Source organism: Erinaceus europaeus, chromosome 5 (assembly GCF_950295315.1).
Source record: "Erinaceus europaeus chromosome 5, mEriEur2.1, whole genome shotgun sequence".
In the NCBI taxonomy this organism is placed as follows: domain Eukaryota; kingdom Metazoa; phylum Chordata; class Mammalia; order Eulipotyphla; family Erinaceidae; genus Erinaceus; species Erinaceus europaeus.
Window position 1 is genome coordinate 40,348,410 of NC_080166.1, and position 17,693 is coordinate 40,366,102.

A 17,693-nucleotide genomic window follows, 5' to 3' on the forward strand; every position below is an offset into this window, starting at 1 on the left:
CCCAAGTCAAGGCTCTGCCTTGTGTGCTATCTGCGATTTAGCCAGACTCTCAAGATCTGTGATAATTACAACGGAATACTCTCCTGCCCAGAAAGATAATCTTGTCCTTTCTTTGACCTTGTGGATTTAGGAAAGCTTTTTATCACTATTTACCACATGTGTTTAAAGAATACATCAAATATGCAAAACCTAAGGCATAAAATCTGTTCAAGCTATACAAGTACTGCTTTGTGGTGCTTATAGGAAATAAGAGGAATACAATTGCATTACCCTAGATACAAATTTCTTTAGAATATGCTGAACAGATAGAATCAGGCAAAACAAAGAATAAAGAGAAGGTACTGTCTATACCCTTCAGGACTACAGCGCTAATGTACTTTTCTATTCCTTGGGGAGCATGCAAGCAAAATTAATTATTTCTTATAATGATGTCAATGATGGCAATGATGTCTTTTAAAACATAGGGAAAAGCATTGGGAAATTAAAGCATTGGGAAATTGCTATTGCCTTTGACTATGTTAACTCAAATAAATAAATAAATAAATTGTCCAAAGGCGGACAGCCTACAACCATTTTTTCAAAACATAGTGAATGTAGTATCTGTCCCAGGGAACAAGTAGTAAAGTGAAAAAAATTTGTGAAAAAAAAATGGCCCCAGCATAAAATACTGAGAAATTACAGGTTTAACAAAGACAACTGGATGGACATTAAAGAAGTTGATATAATTTTAAAACTAGAATCTATATAAATGGGGAAAAATCACCCAAATAAACTAAGTTTTGCAAAATAGTCCATTAACTTAGCTATTAACCACTATGCTGTCTCCTTTTAGATCTTTCCTGAAGGCCTAACAATGAGAGACATGGTGGGCAGGCAAATGTTGAGACTCCATCCATCCTACATGCCAATTTGTTGAATGGGGAATAAAGATACCGTCTGACCCACAGTACTCCTGAAGCTAAGAGCTGCATTCCTCAGTAAACAGTATCAAAATATTTTCAAGTGATATGGTAACAGATCAGATCTTGGTCAAGGAAAGGCATTCCATTCTTTCCATCTATTCCACTGAGAGGTGAGGCCAGTGCCACAGGTTCTTTTTATTTATATTATTATTTTTTAAAACCTCCTGCCAGGGTCATCACTGGGGCTCCAGCGCTTCCAGTATGAATCCACCAGGAATCCGTTGTTCCTTTTTTTAATAGGACAGAGAGAAATTGAAGAGGGGGTGGAGAGGTGGAGAGGGAGAGACAGACACCTACAGTACTTGCTTCACCAGAAGCTTCCCCTCCCAGGTGGGGAGCAGGTGCTTGAACCCAGGTCTTTGCACATGGCAACATGAGCACTTAACCAGGTACACCACAGCCCAGCCCCAGCACCAAAGTTCATACTGGGATGTATTTGGAGATGAATGGGGGCTCATTATGGTAAGGGACAGTTTCCTAAAGGTCAGCCATTAAAACCTTATTTATTTTTTAAATTACAAAAAATACTTATTAGAGAGATGGGAAGAGAGAAAGAAAGATAACCAGAGCATCACTCTGGTACATATGCTGTCAGGGATTGAACTCAGGACCTCACACCTGAGAATCCAGTACTTTATCCACTGTGCTACCACCTGTACCACTGAAACCCTACTTTATCTGCTGATTCATTCCACCCTCCCTTATTTCTACAAGCCGCTGTTACTTTCATCTGTGTAACAGATTCCTTTTGGTCTATTTTTCTTAAAGTGATTTTTAATGAAATTATTCCTGTATAAATGGAAGCACTTATAAGTAAAAGGTATCTACAGAATGACATTACTTAATGTGATTGAATTCCTGTTGTATATGGTTGTTATTTACTCAAGACTTCAAGCCTGAGTTGTACCCACTCTGTTAAACTTGATGTTAGAATGTATTAAAAAGTGTTAGAGACATACTAGCATCTAACATTCTCCATGGCATAACAGAAGGTTGGATGAAAAAAAACCAACAGATACGATTTCTTACTGTGCAATTAAATGGCATGACCGTGAACCACACAAATTACTGCCCAGATTTTAAAAAACAGACATAACGGCAGAACCTAGACTAGAGATGCTGACCATTAGTATATAGTTTTGCAATTTTGGGCAAATTACATATTCTTTTGGATTATCACATTCTCTTAATCTTCTCATCTATAGAATAGAAATAGTAACACCTTTAAAACTGTTAAGAACTGTAAGTGTGCATATGCACTGTATCAGTATCTAATGAAAGTTTGTATTTGGCTCTGGGTAGAATAGTCATTTTAATAATGTTAGTTCTTCCAACCCATGAACATGGAATATCTTTCCACTTCTTTCTGTCTTTTTCTATTTCCTTAAGTAGTGACCCATAATTTTCAGTATACAAGTCTGACTTCTTTTGTTAAGTTTATTCCTAGATATTGTATTGTTTTTGCTGCTATAATAAAAGGGACTGACTTCTAGATTTCTCCTTCTGACTTAATGTTTATGTAAAAGAATGTTACCAATTTTTGTATGTTAATTTTGTAGCCTGACACCTTGCTGTATTGCCTGAGGAGCTTCTTGCTGGATTCCTTAGCTTTTTCTATGTATACTGTCATATCATCTGCAAATGATAGTTTGACTTCTCTTCCAATCTGTATCCCTTTAATTCTTTGCCCATGTCTGATTGCAATGACAAAGAACTTCCAACACTATGTTGAACAGTAATGGAGATAGTGGGCAAGCTAGTCTAGTACCTGATCAGAGGGGAAATGCTTCCAGTTTTTCACCATTGATTATGATGTAGGTTTGCTATATATGGACTCTACTATATTAAAGATTTGTCTGTCTATTCCCATTTTCGTAGCATTTTGATGAAGAGATGTTGGATTTTGTCAAAGGTTTTCTCTGCATCTATTGAGATAATCATGTGGCTTTTGGTCTTGCTTTTATTGACATGGTTGATCACATTGATTGATTTACAAATTGTTCATCAGAGATACTGGCCTGTAGTTTTCTTTTTTGTTGTTCTTTCCCTGTTTGCTTTTAGTATCAGGGTAATGTTGGCTTCTTAGAAGCTGTAAGGTAGTATTCCTGTGTCTTCAATTTTTTTTTTTCCCTCCAGGATTATTACTGGGGCTTGTTGCCTGCACTACAAATCCTCTGCTCCTGGAGGCATTTTTTTCTCATTTTGTTGCCCTTGTTGTTGCGCTTGTTATAGTTGTTATTGTTGTCATAGCTGTTGTTGTTGGATAGGACAGAGAGAAATTTAGAGAGGAGGAGAGAAAGACAGACACTTGCAGACCTGCTTCAACTGCTTGCGAAGCGACCCCCTGCAGGTGGGGAGCTGGGGGCTCTAACTGGCATCCTTACTCTGGCCCTTGCGCTTTGCACCATGTGTGTTTAACCCGCTGTACCCAGCCCCCATCTTCAATAATTTTTTAAGAGATTTGAAAGGAAAGGTTTAACTCTTCCTAAACTGTTTTGTAGAATTTGTTTGTAAAACCATCTGGTCCAGGACTCTTACTGCTGGGAAGGTTCTTGATGACTGTTACAATTTATTTGGCTGTGATTGGCCTTTTCATATTTTCTAGTTCCTCTTTGTTCGGTTTTGGAGGTTTTTATGTAGCTAGGAATTTGTCCATTTCTTCAGGTTCTCTAGGTTGGTGGCATATAGTTGTTCAAAAAACCTTCCATGATACTTTGGATTTCTGTTGTAATATCTCCTCTTTCATTTACAATCCTATTTATTTGAGTCTTCTCCCTTTTTTTTTTTTTTCAGTGAGTCTGGCTAAGGGTTGTCAATTTTGTTTATTCTTTCAAAGAACCAACATTTAGCTTCGTTGATCTTTTGTATGGTTCTCTTATTTTCAGAGTTGATAGTGCTAACCATTATACCATGGAAACACCTTATCTTATTTTCTTATTTATTTCTGCCCTAATTTTAGTTATTTCAGTTCTTCTGGTTGATTTAGGGTTCCTTTGTTTCTCTTCTTCTAAGTCTTTAAGGTGTGTACTCAGGTTGTTTACTTGTACTTTTTCTTTTTTCCTAATGTGTGCTTGTATGGCTATGAAATTCCCTCTCAATACTGCCTTAGCTGTGTCCCAAATATTCTGATATCTGTGCCTTCATTTTCATTGGTTTCTCAAAACATTTTAATTTCTTCCTTAATTTCCTCTTTGATCTACTAGATTTTAAATAGTGCACTGTTAAGTTTTCATATTTTGGGGCTTTTTACTAATATTTTTGTTGTTGTTGTTAAGTGTTAATTAATTCCACTGTGGTCTGAGAAGATGCTTGGGATGATTTCAGTTCTCTTGAATTTGTTGACAATGTCTTTGTGGGATAACATATTATTTATCCTTGCAAATGTCCCATGTGGCCTTGAACAGAATTTATATTCCAGTTTCTTGGGGTAAATGACTCTGAAAATGTCCTGATAGTTCTAGTCTATCTATGTCTTCATTTATTTCCCTCATTTCTTTGTTAATTCTCTGACTACATGATCTGTCAAGTTGAGAAAGTGCAGTGCTGAAGTCTTCTACTATTACTATATTTCTATTGATATATTGCTAGAGTTCTTCCAGTAGATGTTTGATGTATTTAGATGATCCCTCATTGGATGTATAAATGTTAATAATCTCTAAGTCCTTTTGACTGACTGATCCTCTGAGCATTAAGTAATATCCATCCCTATCTTTTAAAATTTTATTTATTGGATTTTATTTATTTATTGGATTGTGTTGTATGCTTTACATTGGGTAGTTCTCCCCCACCAAGAGAATTGGATCAGTCCAGTTAGTTTCGCGGGCCTGCTTGGCCCCGCCCCGAAGGAACCCCGCCAGAGTTCGAGAGTTGGAGAGTTGCAGAGTAAGAGAGAGTGCTTGTGCCGCCGCAAAGAGACAGCAGAGTTCTGTTTGGTGATTAGTTTGTCTTAGTTTATGAATCGTTGTTCCTGAATAAAGAAATACAGCTTCCCTGCCCAGCCGTATGTCTCTGGTCGTCTCTGTTACCCGCCATGAAGCTATCCCAGCCAGCAAGAGCCTCCGAATTTTAACAACAGGATTGCATTTATTACATATTAGTTCAAAGTACTTGCATGATAATTTTCTTTTCTTTTAAATTTTTTATTACTTTTATTTATTTATTGGATTGAGACATCCAGAAATTCAGAGGAAGAGGAGATAGAGAGGAAAAAAGACAACTGTAACACTGCTTCACTACTTGTGAAGCTTTCTCCCTGTAGGTGGGGACTGGGAGCTTACACATTATAACATATGAGTTCAGTCTGGTGCACCACCACCCAGCCTCACATGATCACTTTCATTTCTATTCACAATGCTTCAGTGAGTGCTGTACAGAAAACCGTGGCTTTAATTTTGGAAGGGCATGCATTCTTAGAGTAGGATTGCAGAATATTTTGAGTGCACAAAGAACTGTATGACAAGAAATGCATATGGTTAATCATTCAAGCATGCAGTCATAGTTTATTTTTAATTTTTTACTAGTGATTTAAAAAAATTATGAGATATCAAGGGTATAATTTCACACTTTTCTCACCACTAGAGTTTTGTGTCCTCATTCCCTCCATTGGAAACTGCAGTAGTTCTTCCAAGATCATAGATATGGTTGGCTGTTATTTCTATAACTATCTATATTTATATACATTTACCCACTTTTTAATAGTTCTGTCTTCTTTTCTAAGTCACACCTACTCATTCTGAGTGTTCTTCCTTTTTCTTTTTCTCTTTCTCCTTCTTCTTCCCTTCTCTTCCTCCTCTCTCTGGGTCCTGATGGAATTGGAGTTCAGAGCCCTCTGGTCATATTCTCTTAACATTTCTCCCCCTCTGGGAGTATGGATCAAAAGTCTTTATGGAGTGCAGAAAGTAGAAGGTCTATCTTCTATAATTACTTCTCCACTGTACATGGGTGATCCATACCCTCAGTCTGTTTCTATTTTTCCCTAGTGGGGATGAACTCTGGAGAGGTGAGGTGAGGTTCAGGGAAACACTGGTGAAATCATCTGCCTAGATAAGTCAGTAGGGACTTAAAGTAGCATCTACAACTTGGTGGCTGCAGTGCAATAGATATAAAGTAAGACAAACAATTTTTAATAAATAGGAATAATAATGTAGGAATAGAGCAGATGAGAATAAAAATTCTAGGTGAAAAGAAGCTAGGAAGTCTATTTTAAGTATGTTCCTAGGGGCCTATGACAGTAGTAATTTTTGCTTGAGCTTGACAGCTAACATAGAGGTGGCATAAAATATTGTCTGGGAAGATGGTGTCAGAGTGGAGAACAGGACTAGAAAGCTTGATCAAGGCAGAGAGTAGCTCCCAAACTTGAAGAAAATATATAAATACAATTAACTGTTTACCCCATCAAGCTGATCCAGGGCCCATGTATATTCATATTTAGCACAGGAGCCTCTATAACCTCTGAGTCCCTGTCAGTCTGTGTTCATAGTCCATGGTCATAGCTGGGAACCTTTTCTAGGCTGAACTCAAGTTTTCCTTGAGTTACAGGGTAGAATGACGCAGCCTCCCTTTAGAGATTGGGGCAGTCCTTAACATCGGTAGTTCATAGTGAAGAAGCCCACAAGAGGGCTTATAAGAATGTTCCAGATGGAAGTCAATAGTGGTGGTGGAGAAAGGGATCTATTAGAGCTCTAGGCCCATTGTATCTATGGGGAATCTAAGGATTCCCTGACTAGGGCCCCAGATGATGGGGTGGACTGCAGTGACCAAAAAGGCATCAGTATTATTGTCACCCCTTCATAATATTTAGAAGAAGCATTGTACACAACTGGCATTGACAGGTCGATCCATACTATCATAACTTGAGGCCAGACCTACTAAACCTAATACCGATTTGGATACGACAAATGATACTCAGGCTTTAACAACTGGGAGAAAGTCTAAGCCTTTCAGGTCAAGAAGGAACTACAAAAGCTGGAAAAGTGCAAAAGACTGGCTCACTTAATGCAGTCATAGGTTAAACCCTCAATATCAGCTACATTACCTGCAGCTGATGACAAACCTGAATTTCACACCAAGGGAACCAGGCCTAAAATGAACTGTAAGCATTAGTGATTTGTTTACCATGATGATATCAGACAGTGCTAATAATAGGATTATCTCTTCCTCCATCTCTTATAGTCCAACAATTCTGTACCTCCCAGGACCCAACTTGTGGCAATTCAACTTACCATTCCATCACCACCAGTGTACTTGCCAGCTTCCTGATTCTGGTAAGTGTAACTACACATACATCATATCACCCTTGCTATTATCTTATGTTACTATTATTTTAGTCTTCATGCCTTATTTGGCACGATTTTGGGGAGTTGATAGTGTTGGGATTTACCCTTGTAAATTAAAATGATAATCACATCATTGCTTTATATCATTTCTGTTTAGGAAATTTTTCAAGTGACCTTCCACTTTCTGATGGTGGTAATGAGGGACTTACACTGCTTACAATATCAGTAGTTCCAAACATTTTTGATTTTGCAAGTTGTTATGCAAAAATATATTTATGCATGAATTTTTTCATAGTAACTTACACATTTTCAGTATAGCATTTAAAAATTATGCAGATAAAACTATACTGAAAATGTGTAAGTTACTACAAAAAATTAATTTGATCATGCATAAATATATTTTTGCATAACAACTTGCAAAAACAAAAATGTTTGAAACTGATATTGTAAGCAGTGTAAGCAGTCCACCCATATATAAGTCCCTCATTACCACCAAAATTTCCTAAACAGAAATGATATAAAGCAATGATGTGATTATCATTTTGACTTCTCTTCCAATCTGTATCCCTTTCTTTGCTCTTGTCTGATTGCAATGGCAAGAACTTCCAATACTATGTTGATTAGTAATGGTGATAGTGGCCATCCCTGTCTAGTACCTGATCTTAGGGGAAATAATGCTGAAATATTTTATGAAAATAATCATATATTGGGCGGGGATAGATAGCATAGTGGTTATGCAAAAAGATTCTCATTCCTGAGGCTCCAGAGTTCCAGGTTCAACCACTCACACCAGCATAAGAAATACTCTGGTTAAAAAAAATATATGTATTTAAAACAAGCATTTCAGAGAGAAAGGCAACACTATTCTTAAATTTTGCAATGGGCTTTCATATCTTCTTGTACATTCAGTATGTTAAGGAAATTGTTTTGGGTTGAAATATAGTAGAGAAAGTCAACCTCATACAGATTTTTGGAGAAGAAAGAGCTGGTTTAATAGGCTTTATAGTAATTGTGGAGTTCTTTATATATATATATTCTACTAAAACCTGGCAAGTGTTAGATTCTTAAAGTTTAAATTTTAATGTAATCTGAAAACCAAATCAAATACAAAAAATACGTATTTTGTTCCATTAAAATTCATTGGGTTATTCTTTGCTTTCAATGCATCTTTTATCCATGCATGACTTTATAATTGCATCCATTGTAGCAATTTAGAAAATATTGATTCACTGATTTATAGAAACCATTCTAACTTGATAATTTAATTACGTAGTATCATCATCACTCTCATCAATGAAGTCTTTCATTATGGGGAATTTGCAAGGTCAAATTTCTGAAACTCAAAGTTTAATTTGGAAAACTCAAATTGTATTATTTTCAACAAATACTGTTTCCTTGATGTGACAGACTCACTGTGTTCATTTTTGAGAAAACACTTGCCAAATGCCTGTGCTTAAACAGTCTCTGTGTGTGCTGATCATTCTTTTAAGTAAACATTGTGTTGCAAATCAGCAAGATAGCTCACTAGGACAGTGTGCCTGCTTTTCAGTGCACACAACCCAGGTTCATGTCCAGCCTCCAGTGAAATGGAGACTGGATTTGATGCTTTTCTTCTATCTGAACATAGTCATCTCTAAGAGGTGAAGCTCCCATAGCAACAACAACAAAAACTATGTTACAGGAAAAAACATGACTAGTTCAGCCTGTAACTTAAGAAGCATAGCAGTTCTTTCTTTAGATAACCATCATAACTCAAAATGAAGCAAAGATGCTTTATGCATAGTTACCAGTTCATTACATAAGATACTAAAAATATATGTACTTCATGTTAAAATCTGATAAAAAATTAATCATTGATCCTACTTCATTAATCACTGATCCTACTTCATCAAGGCTCTTTTTTTTTTTTCTTTTCTTTTCTTCATGTGGATAAACAACACAATGACAATGCTTGGTGCCACTGCCTTTATTCATGCTAAAGAAGTTTTGCCCATCGTTACATTTGCACCTTAAGTGCAAATGCCAACACAGTGTGTATGTGTGTGTGTGTGTTGGGGGGGATATTCTATATAAGTATTATTTGTGAAAGAGCTTTGACTTCAAAGATCCCCTGAAAGGCTATCAGGGACACCCAGGGTTTCTTGGACCACACACTAAATCTTACCACTTAGCTCATGTAGTATTAACTATGACTTAAATATATGGACACAGTGCCTGGGTGTCTCCAAGACCTGCCTGCCACAGTATCTGAATAAATACATTCAATAAATATCTGCTGAATAAGTGAATAACTCTAAATAGATTAAAATTCCTGCTTCAACAAACATTTCTCTCCCCTTTAATGCAGAGTGTTCTGAGTCTCACTTACTTCTTTGGTGATTCAAGGTTACCATTATGAACAATGATTGAAATGCAGTGGTGACCACTGAGATGTTGTCCTTGTAATAAGTTGTTAAGGATTCAGTTCATATAAAGATTGTACTTGTATTTATTTATTTATTTATTTATTTATACCAGAGCACTGCTCAACTCTGGTTTCTGGGTGTGCTAGGGATTGAGCCTAGGATTTCAGAGCCTCAGGCATGAATGCCTTTTGCATAACCATTATATTACCTCCTTGGCCCTTTACTTGTTTTTTAGTTTTTGTTTTCCTCCTGCATTGCTGACAGGCTATCAGTTATCAGTCACTGATGATGCTTTTGTTATGACCTTGAAGAAATGTTTCTAGACTCTTATTTTTTAAAATAATTTTTAGTCTATAAATTTAGAATATTAAATTAAATACACCGAATAAAAGATCCTGAGTTGCCTCTTGAATCAAGGGCATGAGCATTAGTGTGTGGAATTCCTAAGACTTATTCACCAGAGGTCTCTTTCAATTTTGTTTCTGGTTCTGAGCCAACTTTTATTTCCCTGGGATTTCAGAATAGCTGGGTTTCATAAAGATGTAATTTTGCTCTATGTGTGATTGCAGAAAATGTCCACAATCCACCAACTTATAATTCAAGTTGAATAAAACCTTATGTTTGTTGTTAAAGATGATCTCATTCTGAAAAATACTCAGATTGCCATTTTAGAACGAATTCAAATTAATGAAATAGGAAAAGAAGAGCTGCAATGGAAGTGTCAGAAGGTTCTGCTTAAATAGAATTTGAAAAGAGAGTTAACATATAAAGCCAAGCAAGTTGTTGACTAATCATGAACCTAAAGACTGGAATAGTGGGGGTGGGGGGTGTCTCCATTCTGTAGATAGCTACTAGGCATATTTTAGTTATATTCCAAAGGGCCTGTGGATTAGTCAACAACTTGTTTGGCTTTAGATGTTAACTCTCTTTTCAGCCACCAGGTTCCAGATGCTACCATGATGCCAACCAGACTTCCCTGGACAGACAACCCCACTAATGTGTCCTGGAGCTCTGCTTTCCCAGAACCCTACCCCACTAGGGAAAGAGAGAGTCAGGCTAAGAGTATGGATCAACCTGTCAATGTCATGTACAGTGGGGAAGCAATTACAGAAGCCAGACCTTCTACCTTCTGCATCCCACAATGACCGTGGGTCCATACTCCCAGAGGGTTAAAGAATAGGAAAACTATCAAGGGAGGGAATGGGATATGGAGTTCTGGTGGTGGAAATTATGTGGAGTTGTACCCCTCTTATCCTATGGTTTTGTCAGTGTTTCCTTTTTATAAAAAAAATAATAAGAAGACCTGCATTCCCCAGAAAAAAAATAAATAGAATTTGAATTTTACTGCTTCTACTTAGAAATTTTAATTTTGAACTTAGTGTGCACTGTGATTATTTATGTCTAATCATATTGTTTTGTTTGCTGCCTAAAAATTAATAGTGCTTGAAAATAATTTCAAGAGGCCATTTGTAAAACCAACATTATGGAGAAAGGGAGTTAGCACACTGTTTATATAAAAGACTCTCATGCTCTGAGACTCTGAGGTCTCAGATTCATTCCCCAGCAATGATCTGAGCAGTGCTCTGCTAAAGCAAAAACAAAATTGACAGTAATGCTTTGTTCTGGTTTTGTCCTTAAAAATATTTCCAGTAATTGAGGCAGTAGCTCAGTGGGTAGAGTACATAATTTACATGCATGAGACTCTGGGCTCAATTCTGAAGAGCACATATGATAACGTATTGCTCTGGTTTCAATCTCTTACCCTTTCTCTCTCTATCATGAAGTAAATAATCAATATAATATAATAATAAAATATATAAAAATAAATACATATCTTTAAAATATTTTCAAAGAGATAGTTGCTATTATTAGAGTTAGTTCATTCCTCAAAGGTGAACTTATGTAATATTGATGATAACTTTTATGTATATGGGAGAGTGAACAGCAGTATATTTTCTTAAGATGAGGAAAATTTGTTACATTTTAATGCACTTTGTGCATCTTCCTTACTTCACCTAGACATAAACTTTGTTCTTCTATCTTTGTTTGCTGTGGTAGACCCAGGAGTTTATGCAAGAAGGAATTATTCAAACTTCAGATTTGAATAAAGAGAAAAATTCTGAATTAAAACTAGAATTAAATAGTCTAACAGGAAAAAAAATATAAAGAGGGCAGCTGAGCTCTAAGTCTTTGCTTGTCCTAGTAGAGGACCTCTCTAACCATTGTGAAGGACCGTCAATTTCAGTTTTACTCTCTGAGAAGTTAAGAGTGTTGTGAAGGTCTAGTTCCTTTACTTGAGGTCTGCAGGAAACCTGGGAAAACCCAAGTATAGAGAAGCTTGTAGAATGTCATGTACAGTGCCGACTAATTTTGAGTTTATTGGGTGAGAATTCTAGACAAACTCTAGTAGATGTATTTGTATCCAGCTTTCAAATGCAGGGACACTATATATATATATTCATATATTTTCTTGCTACGTATATCTAAAGTTTTGGAGCTATGACATGCTAGATATTTTTAGGCCTCTGATTGCAAATTACAATTAGCCTGACAGGGAGCTTATAGTTGATTCTGTAATTTGTATAATAATTTTCTCTAAATCTCACTTTGACCTTGAGTGATGGGAATTGATCCAAATGGGCCTTGCTGATGTTTAGACTATAGTACTGGTTTGTGATTTTCCCTTTCCTGAGAACTTCTGCCCAAGTGGTGGTGGTGATCAACATCACTGTCATTGTCACCACACTTTTACTTGGGAGGGAGGGTTTATTAACTTTATTTCACACGGCCTTTCAAACACATTAACAACCTAATCACAGCAAGGTTCATAGTAGGGGAAGAGAATAGCAGGTTAAATGTTGCAAGAAGGGTTTCATCCCAGAGAGGACAATGTAATCTTTGGAAGGGCACAAACACCCCCTACAATTCAGATGTTAAAAGTTTTTAGTTCAGGAAAAGTCATGGACACATTACTAATCTCTCTGTACCTAAGTAGTCTTATCTCTAAAATAAGAAGTGAATGCAGAGTTACATTAAAAGCAATTAAAGTGCTTAGCACAATGTTAGGCATAGTAGGTACTCAACAGATGAGAAAGCTGTTGTATATATGGAATACTATGCCCACTTTTTTATTGGGTTTTTCTTTTTCTTTTTGTTGAGCTATGTAAGTTTATTTTTTTTAATTTTTATTTTTTTATTTAAGAAAGGATAAATTAACAAAACCATAGGGTAGGAGGGGTACAGCTCCACACAGTTCCCACCACCCAATCTCCATATCCCACTCCCTCCCCTGATAGCTTTCCCACTCTTTATCCCTCTGGGAGTATGGAACCAGGGTCATTGTGGGTTGTAGAAGGTGGAAGGTCTGGCTTCTGTAATTGCTTCCCCGCTGAACATGGACTGGGAGTATGGACTGGTCGGTCCATACTCCCAGTCCGCCTCTCTCTTTCCCTAGTAGGGTGTGTCTCTGGGGAAGCTGAGCTCCAGGACACATTGGTGGGGTCTTCAGTCCAGGGAAGCCTGGCCGGCTTATTATTATTCAGTATATGGGGTCAACAAAAATCTAGATAGTTGACAACAGTAATTAAGCAGGGGAATGTGGCACATCTAGGGGAGCTGTGAACCATTGGGCCAAGTATTTTTAACCACCTGGCAGAAATATTTGTTTGCAGAAACAAGGAAGGAAGGAGGCACAGAAGGAAAGAATAGAGAAAAGATGAAGGGGAAAGGACTGGGGAAACAGTATTGATTGTGTAAGCACCCAGCCCCATTAATAACACTGGTGGCAATAAAAACTAAACTAAACTAAAGTAAACTAAACTAAATTAACACCAGGACAATGGAAATTGTCCCCTGAATTCAAGTCTCCATTAAAATGTCTTAATATTAAAATCTTAGAATTACCGTCACTAGCAAAAACTGGTGCCATTTTGGGTCAAACGCTGCTCTTTCTCTTTACATTCTTGTTTCAGAATTCTGTCCTTTAGGATATTCCCACCACACCCTGGGCAATGTAGAGCCAGCAAATGGAGCAAAGAGTAGCACTAATGTTTCCATGGGTCATTACTCTATCCTCGTGGTCTCAGTGAGCCTAGGTGAGAAGAAAAGGCCATACTGCTAGTAGGTGGCATTGGTATTGGTATTGGTAAAGCTGGCCAGGTAGAAAAGGAGCTGACATGGGACCACAACATATCTCTATAGAAAATCCATTAAATTTATTATACATTCCTATTAACTTGTAGTCTTATAAATCACTATTTAATCAAGATGAGAGAGAAAAATAGATTGAATGACTCAAACTTTTTAAAGCATAGACCCCAGTTCTGAGTATATATTCCTTCAGTCTAAGTACTTAAGGCTTCAAATTGGTAACCTGATTGAATTTTAACAGTGGGCTTAAACTGTTAATACATTTCTAATAATGACTATTTCTTTGAAATATTAATCACCTATAATCTTAGACCAGGGAGACCAGAACCAACTGGTTATGTCACTGTATAAGACACAGCTATATGTAATTAACATTAAATGGCACAAATCATGGTGAGGTCTTGTATGATACAGCAAATCCTAACAATGAGATTTGCAAGGTCAACCAAGTTCTCAAATAACTTGGTTACAATAATAACTATCTGTTGTTTTCTTAAACCCTACAACAGCAAGAACCTTCCCCATTCTCTATAAAACCCACATTTCTCCCAGTCCTGGAACCTCTGAGGTGTGGCTCATTTTCCTTCATGCTTCTCTTGATCCATACCATTTGATACTATGCCTGCTGATCTCAACCAAATCAATACAACCAGTACCACCTCGACATATTTCACTTTGGATAATGTCCAGAGACTCCAGGTGTGGAATGTCAGCCCTTTAGTTCCAGCACTCTGGTGGGACCATTTCTAGCTCATAGGACTCTTTAATTTCATATCAGGTAGTACATTTTCTAACAACGCCACAGAATCTAGGTATAGACCAGGGCCCATGAGATAGAACACATGTGCACATGTATCCATAAGTTGGAACAAAACATATACATTAATGTAAAAATGCACAATAGTTTTCACTGACTCAATAAGTGTAGCAAACAAGTAAGTAGAAAGACCTAAAAAAGAATTATTTTTAAAATTAACTATTATAAAGTACTTATTCAAATAGTTTCTACTTAGACCTCACCTACTTTCTATTTCACTTCTCTCAATCACTCCAAGGTTACCCTTAACAAAATAAGGGCTACAAAAGCTGGATAAGGACAAGAGACCAGCATACTTCAGTGGTGGTTCTTTTGATCACTACCAGGCCATGCCATCATCCAGGGCTCTAGACAGGGAATCCTGAGATTCCCACATAGACATGTTGGACCTAGACCTCTAACAGATTCCTCTCTCAACTGTCACTGGTCATGTCCATCAGCAACAACATAGTGTACCCTCTTGTGGGCCTTTACAGGACCTTGCCCTTAATGTGGGTCAACATTGGTAGGGACTGCCCCATTCTCTGAAGGGAGACTGGGTCAACATACTTTGCCACTTGAGGAAGATGCGTCCTACAATGAGTGCAGCCTAGACTATGACTATAGAATGTCTATAGTCATAGCTATGACTATAGAATGTGAAAGCTCAGACCTACAGGGATGCAGAGGTTACACAGGCTACTGTGCTGAAAATGGGCCCCAGATCAGATCGATGGGGTTTACAGTTGACAATATTTATCTACTTTTCCTATATTTGGGAGCTACTTTCTTCCTTGATCTAGCTTTCTAGTTTGAATCCCAACTCTGACACCATCTCCCCAAATAATACCTTTAGCCCACCTGCATGTTAGTTGTCGGGCTCAGAAAAAATTAGTAAAGTCATGGGCCCCTGGGAATATACCTAAAAAACCTACTAGCTTTTTCCAAAATGGAGACCCCAAATCTCATCTGCTATAATCTTACCTTTGGAGTCCTGATTGTTAAATAATTTTTCTGCTTTATATCTTAATGCTTTTTCAGCCACCAGGTTGCAGATACCACCATGATGCCAACATGACTTGCATGGACAGATGACCTTACCAATGTGTCCTGGAACCCCACCTTTCCAGAGCCCTGCCCCACTAGGGAAAGATCAAAACAGGTTGGGAGTATGGATTGACCTGCCAGTGCCCATGTTCAGTAGAGAAGCAACTACAGAAGCCAGACCTTCCACCTTCTATACCCCATAATGATCCCAGAGGAATAAAGAATAGGAAAACTTCCAATGGAGGGGATGGGATGTGGAACTCTGGTGATAGGACTTGTGTGGAATTGTACCCCTCTTATCCTATGGTCTTATTGATAATTATTAAATAAATAGGAAAACATATCATCACCAGAAAAAATTATTAGTTAACTTATATATTCAGTGTTGCAAGCATTCACATAATACTACTTATCATATTCTTACTATGTATAGGGAACCATTTTATATTTCTATTATCCTGGGTTTTGTGGACAGAGACTGAAGCCAGCTATCCTTTGTATAGCCCCAGAGCTTCCAATTTCAAGCCATTTACCAGGTGAGACTTGAACCAGCATGGCCAAAGGCACTTATGTTCAAGAGCAGAGTAAGCATATAGGTAAGGGGACTAGAGGGATTTAGAGCCATTACCAAAATATATGGAAAAGTAAAGCTCTTGACTCTTTTATCAGTGTCCTGCAGAAAAACAAAATAGCTGATGGACATCTTTCTGAGGAAATAGAGATTTTAATCAGAAGTCTGCTTCACTCATGGATTTCTATCTTTCTTCCTTAGGTAAGAATTATAATTATAGTCAACAATATTTATATCCCTTTCCCATATTTGGGAGCTACTCTCTTCCCTGATACAGCTTTCTGGTCCTTTTTCCAGCCATGCCCTCATCTACCCATAAAATGACTTGGATCCACCTGTATATCAGATGTCAGGCTCAGGAAAAAAAAAAAAGCTAGTCATGGGCCCTTTGGAATATAACTAAAATAGGCCTACTAACTGTCTACAAAACAGAGACCCCCAATTCTTCATCTGAACTATTATAGCCTTTAGGTTCATGATTAGTCAACAGTTTGTTTGGCTTTAGATGTTAACTCTACTTTCAGCCACCAGGTTCCAGATGCTACCATGATGCCAACCAGACTTCCCTGGGCAGATGACCCCACCAATGTGTCCTGAAACCCTACTTCCCCAGAGCTCTGCCCCACTAGAGAAAGATAGACACAAGCTGGGAGTATGGATCCACCTGTCAACACCCATGTTCAGCGGGGAAGCAATTACAGAAGCCAGACCTTCTACCTTCTGCACCTCATAATGACCCTAGGTCCAGAGGGATAAAGAATAGGAAATCTCTCAGGGGAGGGGGTGAATGAAGTTCTGGTGGTGGGAATTGTGTGGAGTTGTAACCCTCTTATCCTATGGTTTTTGTGTTTCCTTTTTGTAAATAATATTTAAAAAAAAGAATTATAATTATAAGAAGCCTAAAAAGACAATTTCATTCCCTGTGCTAAATGGGGACAACTTGGTAATGAATGACCAGATGTAAAAGTTAGGACAAAGGAATAGTTCTTTATGTAATGGGGGAAAATGTAAGTTTTAACATGGCACTAGTTTACTTGAACATTCCAGAAAGTAGCAAATAAAACAGTCACCAAACTTAGTACTTTTGATAAATGTCCTCTCTGATTTCTTTGTGTTAGAACAAGTTACACATATTTGTTATTACTTTTGATAACCCATTAAAATGTAAGCATTAATTTCCCATTATGAAATGGAGTCATACTTATATGCTGCTTTTCTCCCAGAAAGGAAATAGATTTTGTGGATGTGCAGTTTATGCAATTAAAGGGTTCAATTCTTAAGAAAATTTCAAAATGATAAATCTGAACATATGAAAGGTCTTGAAAAGGGCTGTGAAGCTTAAGCTTCACTTGGGATCCCAGTAAATCTCCTGTTTATGCTCTGCCCCTCCCTGCAATTTTGCAGTACATGGCAAATATCTCCAACTTCTTTATTCTCACATTTCTGAAGCAAGGCTACTTAGAATAGCTCACTTCAGTGGGCACCTGC

The 17,693-nt window shown here is 37.4% G+C and overlaps 1 long non-coding RNA gene across 3 annotated transcripts; it reads left to right on the forward strand.

Moving 5' to 3' along the window:
- The first annotated feature begins 470 nt into the window (after window positions 1-470).
- On the forward strand, window positions 471-17,283 carry LOC132538603 (uncharacterized). Of its 3 annotated transcripts, XR_009549947.1 has the most exons (6): window positions 471-1,072; window positions 7,134-7,225; window positions 15,629-15,749; window positions 16,068-16,170; window positions 16,304-16,406; window positions 16,730-17,283. It is a non-coding gene; the product is annotated as an uncharacterized LOC132538603 (long non-coding RNA). The 3 variants fall into 3 exon arrangements; XR_009549945.1 differs by lacking the exon at window positions 15,629-15,749 and having other exon boundaries at window positions 473-1,072; XR_009549946.1 differs by lacking the exons at window positions 15,629-15,749; window positions 16,068-16,170 and having other exon boundaries at window positions 476-1,072.
- The last annotated feature ends 410 nt before the right edge of the window (window positions 17,284-17,693 follow it).